Below are 14,581 nucleotides of genomic sequence, written 5' to 3' on the forward strand. Positions count from 1 at the left end.
ATTTGTTTACATCCCTCTCAGTGAGCATTTCTCCTTTGCCAAGATAATCCATCCACCTGAAAGGTATGGCATATCAAGAAGTTGATTAAACAGCATGATCATTACACAGGTGCACCTTGTGCTGGGGGACAATAAAGGGCCGCTGGAAAATGTGCAGTTTTGTCACACAAAACAATGTCACCGTTTTGAGGAAGCATCCAATATTGGCATGCTGACTGCAGGAATGTCCACCAAAACTGTTGCCAGAGAATTTGATGTAAATCTCTGTACTATAAGCCGCGATGCTCTGGATCAAAAGTATACAACAGCACAACAGCACCACAATCAACAGCCTGATCAACTATGTGAAGGAGATGTGTTGCGGTACATGAGACAAATGGTGGTCACACCAGATACTGACTGGTTTTCTGATCTACACCCCTACTTTTTTTTAAGGTATCTGTGACCAACAGATGCATATCTGTATCCCCAGTCATGTGAAATCCATAGATTAAGGGCCTAATTAATTGACTTATATGAACTGTAACTCAATAAAATCTTTGAAATTGTTGTATGTTGCGTTTATATTTTCGTCCAGTGTACGTGTGTCCATACTGTCCATGAGTTTCTAGTAAAAAACAACAACATATGGTTCAAGAGAAAATAGCCTAATTAATGAAAAAAGCATTTAATCAACAATGGCATTATTTTACCTCGTCCAACTATTTACTTTTTTCACAACTGCAAGCAGTTTGACGCAAAAACATTGTCAACAAATACATATTGACATAGCAAAATAACTAAGTGTGTTAATATATATATACTGTATATCAAGGATGTTTCATGCTGAAACCCTCATTATAAACACCAAAGCTATTCAATGATGGGTTATATTTAGGATAATGTTTTACAGCTTTGTCATTATATTTTTCATCTTATTTAACTATTCCATATATTTTACACGTGATAAGGCCACACAGAAGAACAGAGATAATTACAGACACCTGTGATAATCTGAAGTAACCAAAAGGGTTACTAGACGTATTGTGATAGATTACATCAAATCCTTGAAAGACAATTCTGGGAGTTTAATGGTAAACTTTGAAACTTCCCAGTAATATATCCTCCCGTTGCAAGGTTACTCCAGGGTATTGATCACATGGGGGTTAGGGCATAGAGCCCCGGGACTGCCCCAGCCTGAAACATCAGTCACTGGTGCTGCCACACACACACGCACGCACACACACACACACACACACACACACACACACACACACACACACACACACACACACACACACACACACACACACACACACACACACACACACACACACACACACACACACACACATACACACACACACACATACACACACACACACACACACACACGCACACACACACACACACACACACGGCGACCCCACTGCCACCACACAAACGACTTATCTCCAGCAGGGCTCCAGTATTAATCCAGTCAGTTCCCTTTTCATATACAGATTCTCCTCAGCTCTGTGACAGTCCGATCCTATTAACTCTTAGCGTCATTCTCAACGTCACCATGTCCATGTCTGTGGATTGCCTCTAAATGTCCATCTGAACTATCTGAAAGTCACACTTAAGCATCAAAGGCCTGTAGGGGAACAATGTCGCTAGATATGGATTTCCATGCTTAGGATGTTCCTCTAGACGTAACGGTATGACTTAAGCAGCCGGCTTAAACATATTCATGTCTTAACGTATTTTTCTAGTGAAAATCTCACTTTTATAAGTTCATATTGTGTTAACTTATACACCAAAATAATGTTGTTGACCAGTCTTATGTATTTGTGGCCAAAGGATAAATTGGAGAAAAAAAACACTTTAAAAAAACTCCACCTCAAACAGTTCCTTTTTTTCTCTCGAAATTCTCCGGTGGGGAGAAGGATCCTTCACGAGACTTGGGAAGACATGAGTTTACGGGACACAAGCAAGCTAGCTAGCGAATCAAGCAATTCACAGCTAGTGTTAGCAAAAAGGACAGCACCTATGCAACAACAATATCTCCAGTGACTTCTATTTCAAATTATGTGGTTTGTAAGAGTTGGCTTGCTGGCTGTTTAGAAGCAGTTAACATGCTAACGTTAGCTAGCCAACAAGACAGCAAGTCGAAGTAGATCCTCCACACAACAACAATATCGCCATTCCCTACTATTTTAAATACTTTGGATTGTAGCTAAAAGTTTTATGTCAAGAGGAAACCTAATTAGCTGTTGTTGGCTGATATAGGTAGCAGTAGTAGCTAGCTAGCTTCACGACTAGCTTGTTAGGTAGCTTACAACAAAAATATCAGGATTATAGTGACAAAGCACCCTAGTAGTTCCATCGTGCATTTCCAAATCCTGAATCCAATCCATCCATAATATTTGACTTGGTGCAGCCGGTAGTGATGCGTGGGTTGACTGACAACCCACAGTCCATGCAGTTATATCAACGGGGCGGGCGGGTTTAGGGTCATGAAATATTGTGTGGATGAAAGGCGGGTGGGTGGCGGGCAGGTGATAAAGAGAAAACAATGAATTAAAAATCAATAAATGACTCATTCTTGTGCAATTCATATCTATAGGCTATATTGATGTTTTTCTGTCCTGATTTTTGACCTGCCATTAGTGCGTAAGCCTACGCTTTAGGGCCTAACAGCACGTGCGCCATATACACACCAATCGCCCAATGCTTTTGGGAACTTGGGCTGATAAAGTTAACATCTATCCACTGAGGCAAAAAGGACTATGTCGGAGTTGAATTCAATAAGAGAAAAGCTGCGAAATGGAGAGTTAAAAATAAGGGAGGGTCAGAAAAGTAATGTTTTGGAAAGAATTTGTGAGGTGGTAAAAGAGGATGATATCAGTGAACTGAATCTGATTTTAAGGAAATTAAAAGCAGTGAAAACATCCCAACATGTATTTGATAGGTCAAACTTAAATTTTACACATAAAATCTTTCACATTTTTGCATTTTCTCCCCAGTCCCTATACATCTGCTGCACGAAAGAAACGCAGAGATGAAAGAAAAAACTTTACTGATGTCAATCTGATTTGAAGCATTCATCGATTTATGACATTATTCTGATGAGGGTTTATTTTGTCTTCTAGGGCAGTAACTGCTGTATTTATCTACTTATAGATGATGATTATTATTATTATTACTATTATTATATAATATTCTATTATAAGCTGACTAACAAATAGGCTATGCCAAAATGTTGGAAATTATAAGCAGAAATATATCTAAATTAGGGTTAAAAAAAGTAAATCCTGTCCCCCTTGTCAAAAAATAATTCTGCCGTCTCTGACTGTACAGCACATTTTATAAAGGCCTATCTCAAATCAAATGTTATTGGTCATGTAACAGTATAACTTTACCTCAGTCCCCTCGCCGCGGCCCGGGCGCGAACCAGGGACCCTCTGCACACATCAACAACAGTCACCCACGAAGCATCGTTACCCATCGCGCCACAAAAGCCGCGGCCCTTGCAGAGCAAGGTGCAACACTACTTCTAGGTTTCAGAGCAAGTGACGTAACTGATTGCGTACCCGCTAACTAGCTAGCCATTTCACATCCGTTACAGTCACATACACATATTTAGCAGATGTTATTGTGGGTGTAGTGAAATGCTTGTGCTCCGAGCTCCAACAACAATACACACAAATCTAAAAGTAAAAGAATGGTATTAAGAAATATATAAATATTAGATTGAGCAATGTCAGAGTGGCATTGACTAAAATACAGTAGAATAGAATACAGTATTTACATATGAGATGAGTAAAGCAGTATGTAAACATAATTAAAGTGACTAGTGTTCCATTATTAAAGTGACCAGTGATTCCATGACTGTGTATGTAGAGCAGCAGCCTCTAAGGTGCAGGGTTGCGTAACCGGGTGGTAGCCGGCTAGTGATGGCTATTTAACAGTCTGATGTCCTTGAGATAGAATGATAGCGGGGTGAACAGGCTGTGGCTCAGGTGGTTGATGTCCTTGATGATCTTTTTGGCCTTCCTGTGACATCGGGTGCTGTAGGTGTCCTGGAGGGCAGGTAGTTGTGCAGACCTCACTACCCTCTGGAGAGCCCTGCGGTTGCGTGCGGTGCAGTTGCCGTACCAGGCGGTGATACAGCCCAACAGGATCCTCTCAATTGTGCATCTGTAAAAGTTTGTGAGGGTTTTAGGTGCCAAGCCAAATTTCTTCAGCCTCCTGAGGTTCAAGAGGTGCTGTTGCTCCTTCTTCACCACACTGTCTGTGTGGGTGGACCATTTCAGATCGTCAGTGATGGGTACGCAGAGGAAATTGAAGCTTTTCCACCTTCTCCACTGCGGTCCCGTCGATGTGGATAGGGGCGTGCTCCCTCTGCTGTTTCTGGAAGTCCACGATCAGTTCCCTTGTTTTGTTGACGTTGAGAGAGAGAGAGGTTGTTTTCCTGGCACCACTCCATTAGTGGGTTAGGGTTTGGTGCGGGCCTCAGATTTGAACATTATCACATTGCGGATGGGTTATTAGCAATTTCAGACGGTGTGGGTGAACAAACATCTGACCTGCACACCACTAGTAGTAGTCTGCCCCAGTGCCCCCACGTGGGAGCTAATTTGAGTGTTTGCACGTCTTGTTGGTTGAACTGATCGTGATGACGATGACAGCTTTGATGACAGCTTTGCACACTCTTGGCATTCTCTCAACCAGCTTCACCTGGAATGCTTTTCCAACGGTCTTGAAGGAGTTCCCACATATGCTGAGCTCCTGTTGGCTACTTTTCCTTCACTCTGCGGCCCAACTCATCCCAAACCATCTCAATTGGGTTGAGGTTGGGTGATTGTGGAGACCAGGTCATCTGATGCAGCACTCCATCACTCTCCTTCTTGGGAACTCCTTCAACACTGTTGGAAAAGCATTCCTCATGAAGCTGGTTGAGAGAATGCCAAGAGTGTACAAAGCTGTCATCAAGGCAAAGGGTGGCTATTTGAAGAATCTCAAATATAAAATATATTTTGATTTATTTAGCACTTTTTTTGGTTACTACATGATTCCATATGTGTTATTTCATAGTTTTGATGTCTTCATTATTATTCTACAATGTAGAAAATAGTTTTTAAAAAATAAATCAAAACTTGAATGAGTAGGTGTTGTAAAACTTTTGACCAGTAGTGTACAGTCAGATCTTTCACTGACATCACCAACACATCAAGAAAAAAGATCTCAGTATTTTCTGTACAGCAGCCTACAGCTCTTCTGCTCTTGATTCATTGGTGTCCCTTCCCTGCCTGCTGTTATCGATGGTTCTATTCTTAAAGTGCCCTACATTTGGACCCCTTACAGGGAGGATGACTTGCAATGCCAGGAATGCCTGCTCTGAGGCACTAGTGATATATTTGGAGTTGCATGGTGCTGGCTGTCTCCGTGTTGCTGTGAAGTAGCGCCGGGCAACTTTACAGTACAGTACGACAGTATGTCAGGCCAGTACAACGCGTCAGAGGGCACTTCTACTGACTTATTTACCCCACTGTGTAGGATATGTCATCCATGAGAGTGCAGCTTCTTCAGACCAGGAAGGAATCTAAAATAGGCCTCATGTAAGGTATGGCTACTCCTTGTGAGAGTGGTAGGTCTAATTCAGAGTACTCCTTGTGAGAGTGGTAGGTCTAATTCAGAGTTCTCCTTGTGAGAGTGGTAGGTCTAATTCAGAGTACTCCTTGTGAGAGTGGTAGGTCTAATTCAGAGTTCTCCTTGTGAGAGTGGTAGGTCTAATTCAGAGTTCTCCTTGTGAGAGTGGTAGGTCTAATTCAGAGTACTCCTTGTGAGAGTGGTAGGTCTAATTCAGAGTACTCCTTGTGAGAGTGGTAGGTCTAATTCAGAGTTCTCCTTGTGAGAGTGGTAGGTCTAATTCAGAGTTCTCCTTGTGAGAGTGGTAGGTCTAATTCAGAGTTCTCATTGTGAGAGTGGTAGGTCTAATTCAGAGTACTCCTTGTGAGAGTGGTAGGTCTAATTCAGAGTACTCCTTGTGAGAGTGGTAGGTCTAATTCAGAGTTCTCCTTGTGAGAGTGGTAGATCTAATTCAGAGTTCTCCTTGTGAGAGTGGTAGGTCTAATTCAGAATACTCCTTGTGAGAGTGGTAGGTAAAGTACACGCAGGTTGACGTTTATTTTCATGAATCTTGCGCTGGAAAGTTTCGTTTTTGTGTATTTTACTTTTGGTTAGTAGTACAATGACTCTACACTATACTTGCTTGTTTTTGTTACATGAACTGATATTAGGGGAACTATTAGAATGTTTGCAACCAGGAAATGGTGGAGCGATTTCTGCATAGTGCATTTTTAAAGGTTTGTGTGAGCAGTGTTTTGCCACATCAAGCTGCCAAAGGAACCTGAAACACATCACAGTGAAACACACACATACTCCTACCTCAAAACACAGCTTCTGTACGTCTTTGTTCTCTGGTTATTTTGATGTGCAAATGCCTTGACCGGAGACTTCAACAAAACTCTTTGAGTTTCTCAGGGCTTCCATTAGGATGCGCTTCCACTTTAATCTGTGTGCGTGTGTTGTTTTCTTCCGGTAGTACCCAGGTCCAATTCCAGGTGTTGAGCTAGTTGTCCTCTTTGAACTCCAGAAGGGCCTCTTCCTGACTGTGTTAGAACATGTTCAGGCCTACCAGCAACACCAGTCCCCAACCCCCTTCCTCTCGTTACTCATTCCTCTTCTCCTCGCCCCCCCCCCCCCCCCCCCACCTCTCCTACTCATCCTTCCTCCTGTTCTCCTCTCCCACGTCCCACCCTTCAACCACTACCTCCACCTCCCCCCCCACCACCTCTCCTACTTATCCTTCCTCCTGTTCTCCTCTCCCACGTCCCACCCTTCAACCACTACCTCCACCTCCCCCCCACCACCTCTCCTACTCATCCTTCCTCCTGTTCTCCTCTCCCACGTCCCACCCTTCAACCACTACCTCCACCTCCCCCCCCACCACCTCTCCTACTTATCCTTCCTCCTGTTCTCCTCTCCCACGTCCCACCCTTCAACCACTACCTCCACCTCCCTCTCGCCACCTCTCCTACTCATCCTTCCTCCTGTTCTCCTCTCCCACGTCCCACCCTTCAACCACTATCTCCACCTCCCTCGCGCCACCTCTCCTACTCATCCTTCCTCCTGTTCTCCTCTCCCACGTCCCACCCTTCAACCACTACCTCCACCTCCCCCCCCACCTCTCCTACTCATCCTTCCTCCTGTTCTCCTCTCCCACGTCCCACCCTTCAACCACTACCTCCACCTCCCTCTCGCCACCTCTCCTACTCATCCTTCCTCCTGTTCTCCTCTCCCACGTCCCACCCTTCAACCACCTACCTCCACCTCCCTCTCGCCACCTCTCCTACTCATTCTTCCTCCTGTTCTCCTCTCCCACGTCCCACCCTTCAACCACCTACCTCCACCTCCCTCTCGCCACCTCTCCTTCCTCACTGAAGTGAAAATTATAGATCTGTGCCCCAACTGCAGTGTTCTTAGAGCTTATAGAGAGAGAGAGAGAGAGAGAGAGAGAGAGAGAGAGAGAGAGAGAGAGAGAGAGAGAGAGAGAGAGAGAGAGAGAGAGAGAGAGAGAGAGAGAGAGAGAGAGAGAGAGAGAGAGAGAGTTAACTCTAACCTGACTGTAATTATGTTGATCACACAGCGGTGCAAGCAGTATTAAACCTGTGTGCCTGGGAACCACAATTCTACCCCTGAGAACTGTGTTTAACCGTGTTTTAAGAGAGATGAACAGTTGTTTCAGGGGGAGAAAAGTAGGGTAACTAAAGTAACAACTGTGTCTGTAATAATGCCATGGCTTGTTTCCTCAGAAGGTATTCAGGACATACAGAAGAACACACCTTCTCTACACCTTCTCTACACCTGCTCTGAACTTCTCTACACCTTCTCTACACCTTCTCTACAGCTGCTCTTAACTTCTCTACACCTTCTCTACACCTTCTCTACACCTGCTCTGAACTTCTCTACACCTTCTCTACAGCTGCTTTTAACTTCTCTACACCTTCTCTACACCTTCTCTACAGCTGCTTTTAACTTCTCTACACCTTCTCTACACCTTCTCTACACCTGCTCTGAACTTCTCTACACCTTCTCTACACCTTCTCTACACCTGCTCTGAATTTCTCTACACCTTCTTTACACCTGCTCTGAACTTCTCTACACCTTCTCTACAGCTGCTTTTAACTTCTCTACACCTTCTCTACAGCTGCTTTTAACTTCTCTACACCTTCTCTACACCTTCTCTACACCTGCTCTGAACTTCTCTACATCTTCTCTACAGCTGCTTTTAATAACCTCTTACGGATCTGCCCATTTTTGTCAATTTTAGCCAAAAATGACATACCCAAATCTAACTGCCTGTAGATCAGGACCTGAAGCAAGGATATGCATATTCTTGGCACCATTTGAAAGGAAACACTTTGAAGTTTGTGGAAATGTGAATGAATGTGAAATGAATGTAGGAGAATATAACACATTAGATCTTGTAAAAGATAATGCAAAGAAAAAAAAACTTTTTTTATTTTGTACGCTCTTATTAACTTCTCTACACCTGCTCTTAACTTCTCACACAAGCAGGGCTCCTGCCTTTCTCTGCCAAGTAAGAAGTAGTGGTTTTCCTTTCTTAGATGGGGTCTGAAACTTGAAACAAAGAGCCTATACATCTATGGACAGACCCAGACCAGCCTTGGACAGACCCAGAACAGCCTTGGACAGACCCAGACCAGCCCTGGACAGACCCAGACCAGCCTTGGACAGACCCAGAACAGCCTTGGACGGACCCAGACCAGCCTTGGACAGACCCAGACCAGCCCTGGACAGACCCAGACCAGCCTTGGACAGACCCAGACCATCCCTGGACAGACGCAGACCAGCCTTGGACAGACCAGCCCTGGACAGAGCAGCCTTGGACAGACCCAGACCAGCCCTGGACAGACCAGCCCTGGACAGACCCAGACCAGCCCTGGACAGACCAGCCCTGGACAGACCCAGACCAGCCTTGGACAGACCCAGACCAGCCCTGGACAGACCCAGACCAGCCATGTACAGACCCATACCAGCCTTGGACAGACCCAGACCATTCTTGGACAGACCCAGACCAGCCTTGGACAGACCCAGACCAGCCTTGGACAGACCCAGACCAGCCTTGGACAGACCCAGACCAGCCTTGGACAGACCCAGACCAGCCTTGGACAGAACCAGACCAGCCTTGGACAGACCCAGACCAGCCCTGGACAGACGCAGACCAGCCTTGGACAGACCCAGACCATCCCTGGACAGACCCAGATCACACCTGGACAGACCCAGACCAGCCTTGGACAGACCCAGACCAGCCCTGGACAGACCCAGATCACACCTGGACAGACCTAGACCAGCCTTGGACAGACCCAGACCAGCCTTGGACAGACCCAGACCAGCCCTGGACAGACCCAGATCACACCTGGACAGACCTAGACCATCCTAAGACAGACCCAGCCCTGGACAGACGCAGACCAGCCTTGGACAGACGCAGACCAGCCCTGGACAGACCCAGATCAGCCCTGGAAAGACCCAGATCAGCCCTGGAAAGACCCAGATCAGCCCTGGACAGACCCAGATCAGCCCTGGACAGACCCAGATCAGCCCTGGAAAGACCCAGATCAGCCCTGGACAGACCCAGACCAGCCCTGGACAGACCCAGACCAGCCCTGGACAGACCAGCCCTGGACAGACCCAGACCAGCCCTGGACAGATGCAGACCAGCCCTGGACAGACCCAGATCACACCTGGACAGACCTAGACCAGCCTTGGTCTATTCATGAACATGAATGATGTTTTGGTCAAAAACATAAAGTTGAATGAGTTTGAAATGCTTTATACAAGTCATGGGAATAAGATGCAAATACATTCAACATAAATAGCAAGAATGACAAAGCACATACAGAGTGAAAGAGAGGCAAGAGCAACCAATCAATACAAACCATCTCTAAATGAGTTATTGAACACAATGAAAAGCATGGCTCTTAGTTTGTAGGCTTATATTGCAGAGTTCTAACCTTATAAAATAATACCAGACTCTCTCTCTCTCTCTCTCTCAACTTTAGAAGTGGACGACCTTCTCCTACAGTCCTCACAGACATCCGTATAGCTTTCTCCATAAGTACGAGTCGGAGACAAGCAACCATTACCAAGACAACAGGATCTAGTCTCCTGTGTCCCAAAATGGCACCATATTCCCTATGCAGTGCACTACCGTTGACCAGAGTCCCTATGAGTGTATTATGTAGGGAATAGGGTGCCATAGAGACGCAGCCAAACAGGATCTAGTCGTCATATCATCCTCCCTGTTATTATTCACAATGTCATCAGCAGCAATGACTTATTGAAGAGGAGCATCTACTCAGCTACATGTCCGAGTGCGTCTTCAAATAGCACCCTATTCCCTATATAGTGCACTACTTTAGACCAGAGCACCTATGGCCCCTGGTAAAAAGAAGTGCACTACTCAGAAAACACATCAGTGAAACAATCTCCAGTGATAGGGTGAAGACCCGGGTCGTCTTCACTGTAACCCTGCTTCAGAAACACCACCTTCATCGTGTGTTCCTACGTAAGTTACGGTACACTGAGTGTACAAAACATTAGGAACACCTTGATATTGAGTTGCAACCCCCCATTTTTGCCCTTCGTCAGGGCATGGACTCTACAAGGTGTCGAAAAGCGTTTGACGGGGATGCCGAACCATGTTGATTTCAATGCTTCCCACGGTTGTGTCAAGTTGGCTGGATGTCCCTTTGGGTGGTGGAACATTCTTGATACACACGGGAAACTGTTGAGGGTGGAAAAACCCAGCAGCGTTGCAGTTCTTGACACAAACAGATGCACCTGGTACCTACTACTATACCCCGTTCAAAGGCACTTGTTTGTTCAGTCTTGCCCTTTCACCCTCTGAATGGCACACATACACAATCCATGTCATAATTGTCTCAAGGCTTAAAAATCCTTCTTTAACCTGCCTCCTCCCCTTCCTCTACACTGGTTGAAGTGGATTTAACAAGTGACATCAATAAGGGATCATAGCTTTCACCTGGATTCACCTGGTCCGTCTATGTTATGGAAACAGCAGGTGTTCCTAATGTTTTGTAGACTCAGTGAACAGTAGTTGTGTAAATAAATGTGACAGCGGAAGAAGAAGGTAGGAAGGAACGCTGAAAGGTGCACTTACCGCGAACAGAGATCCCTGATAGAGACATGCTCCTGTGGGTGAAGAGGCCGAGGAGGAGGAGGAGGAAGAGGGGAGAACACAACAGCGTTAAGAGCGAGTTCAAAAAGGTATTTCAATGTACAATACAATATTTTTGAAGTATGCACTTAAAGCCTTATACCGACATAAATATTACACCACGACCTAGGTAAGAGTAGGTAAAAAAAAGCTACACATTTTATGTGTGTGTGAGACGTGTGTCCATCTGAACCAGTACATGGTCTTACTCTAGACTTGCACAGTAGCCTGTAGCTATTACATAACGAAGCTGAACATTTAAACAACGGAGTGGCCATGATTCTCCTTTGCTCAATTGGAAGTCTAAACATAGAGAAAATTAACTAGCAGTGAGCACACGTTTCAATACATCTGGGGCTTGGGGGGGGGGGGGGGGTGACAAAAGGTCTGGGTGAATCTAGTACTGGGAAAGGGTCACCCTGAGAGTTGAACAGACTTCACACCCAAAAAAACACCACAACAGAAGTGAAATGGATGTGAACAACTGTGGTGTAGTCTGCTGTACATGTGACGTGACCGACCAGGTGCCCAACCCAGGTCTGGGTGCCACAAGATAGTTAGCCAACTGAGCTAAAACCAAGGCTTCAGGTCCGGGAGATGTTTTAGACTACTTTGTCTACCTCAGCGCCATCTGAGACCACTGTCCCCTGAGACCACTGTCCCCTGAGACCACTGTCCTCTGAGACCACTGTCCCCTGAGATCACTGTCCCCTGAGACAACTGTCCCCTGAGACAACTGTCCCCTGAGATCACTGTCCTCTGAGACCACTGTCCCCTGAGACCACTGTCCCCTGAGACCACTGTCCCCTGAGACAACTGTCCCCTGAGACAACTGTCCCCTGAGATCACTGTCCTCTGAGACCACTGTCCCCTGAGATCACTGTCCCCTGAAACCACTGTCCCCTGAGACCACTGTCCTCTGAGACCACTGTCCCCTGAGATCACTGTCCCCTGAAACCACTGTCCTCTGAGACCACTGTCCCCTGAGACCACTGTCCCCTGAGACCACTGTCCTCTGAGACCACTGTCCCCTGAGACAACTGTCCTCTGAGACCACTGTCCCCTGAGACCACTGTCCCCTGAGACAACTGTCCTCTGAGACCACTGTCCTCTGAGACCCCTGTCCCCTGAGACAACTGTCCTCTGAGACAACTGTCCCCTGAGACCACTGTCCTCTGAGACCACTGTCCCCTGAGACAACTGTCCTCTGAGACCACTGTCCCCTGAGACCACTGTCCTCTGAGACCACTGTCCCCTGAAACCACTGTCCTCTGAGACCACTGTCCCCTGAGACCACTGTCCCCTGAAACCACTGTCCTCTGAGACCACTGTCCCCTGAGACCACTGTCCCCCTGAGACCACTGTCCCCTGAGACCACTGTCCCCTGAGATCACTGTCCTCTGAGACCACTGTCCCCTGAGACAACTGTCCCCTGAGACCACTGTCCCCTGAGACAACTGTCTCCTGAGACCACTGTCCCCTGAGACCACTGTCCCCTGAGACAACTGTCCCCTGAGACCACTGTCCCCTGAGACAACTGTCTCCTGAGACCACTGTCCTCTGAGACCACTGTCCTCTGAGACAACTGTCCCCTGAGACCACTGTCCCCTGAGACAACTGTCCCCTGAGACAACTGTCCCCTGAGACAACTGTCTCCTGAGACCACTGTCCTCTGAGACAACTGTCCCCTGAGACCACTGTCCCCTGAGATCACTGTCCTCTGAGACAACTGTCCTCTGAGACCACTGTCCCCTGAGACCACTGTCTCCTGAGACCACTGTCCTCTGAGACAACTGTCCTCTGAGACCACTGTCCCCTGAGATCACTGTCCTCTGAGACAACTGTCCTCTGAGACCACTGTCCCCTGAGACCACTGTCTCCTGAGACCACTGTCCTCTGAGACAACTGTCCTCTGAGACCACTGTCCCCTGAGATCACTGTCCTCTGAGACAACTGTCCTCTGAGACCACTGTCCCCTGAGACAACTGTCCCCCTGAGACCACTGTCCTCTGAGACCACTGTCCCCTGAGACAACTGTCCCCCTGAGACAACTGTCCTCTGAGACCACTGTCCCCTGAGACAACTGTCCCCCTGAGACCACTGTCCTCTGAGACAACTGTCCTCTGAGACCACTGTCCCCTGAGATCACTGTCCTCTGAGACAACTGTCCTCTGAGACCACTGTCCCCTGAGACAACTGTCCCCCTGAGACCACTGTCCCCTGAGACCACTGTCCCCTGAGACAACTGTCCCCCTGAGACAACTGTCCCCCTGAGACCACTGTCCCCTGAGACCACTGTCCTCTGAGACCACTGTCCCCTGAGACCACTGTCCCCTGAGACCACTGTCCCCCTGAGACCACTGTCCTCTGAGACCACTGTCCTCTGAGACCACTGTCCTCTGAGATTACTGTCCCCTGAGACCACTGTCCCCCTGAGATCACTGTCCCTTGAGACAACTGTCCCCCTGAGATCACTGTCCCCTGAGACAACTGTCCCCCTGAGATCACTGTCCTCTGAGATCACTGTCCCCCTGAGACCACTGTCCCCTGAGACAACTGTCCCTTGAGACCACTGTCCTCTGAGACCACTGTCCCTTGAGACCACTGTCCTTTGAGACCACTGTCCCCTGAGATCACTTTCCCTTGAGATCACTGTCCCCCTGAGACCACTGTCCCCTGAGATCACTGTCCCTTGAGATCACTGTCCTCTGAGACCACTGTCCCTTGAGACCACTGTCCCTTGAGACCACTGTCCCCTGAGATCACTTTCCCTTGAGACCACTGTCCCCTGAGACCACTGTCCTCTGAGACCACTGTCCTCTGAGACAACTGTCCCCCTGAGACCACTGTCCCCTGAGACAACTGTCCCCCTGAGATCACTGTCCTCTGAGATCACTGTCCCCCTGAGACCACTGTCCCCTGAGACCACTGTCCTCTGAGACAACTGTCCCCCTGAGACCACTGTCCCCTGAGACAACTGTCCCCCTGAGACCACTGTCCCCTGAGACCACTGTCCCCTGAGATCACTGTCCTCTGAGACAAATGTCCCCCTGAGACCACTGTCCCCTGAGACAACTGTCCTCTGAGACCACTGTCCCCTGAGACCACTGTCCCCCTGAGACCACTGTCCCCTGAGACAACTGTCCCCTGAGACAACTGTCCCCTGAGATCACTGTCCCCTGAGACCACTGTCCCCTGAGACAACTGTCCCCTGAGACAACTGTCCCCTGAGATCACTGTCCCCTGAGATCACTGTCCCCTGAGACCACTGTCTCCTGAGACCACTGTCCTCTG

The sequence above is a fragment of the Salvelinus alpinus genome, chromosome 19 (genome assembly GCF_045679555.1).
Source record: "Salvelinus alpinus chromosome 19, SLU_Salpinus.1, whole genome shotgun sequence".
Classification (NCBI taxonomy): domain Eukaryota; kingdom Metazoa; phylum Chordata; class Actinopteri; order Salmoniformes; family Salmonidae; genus Salvelinus; species Salvelinus alpinus.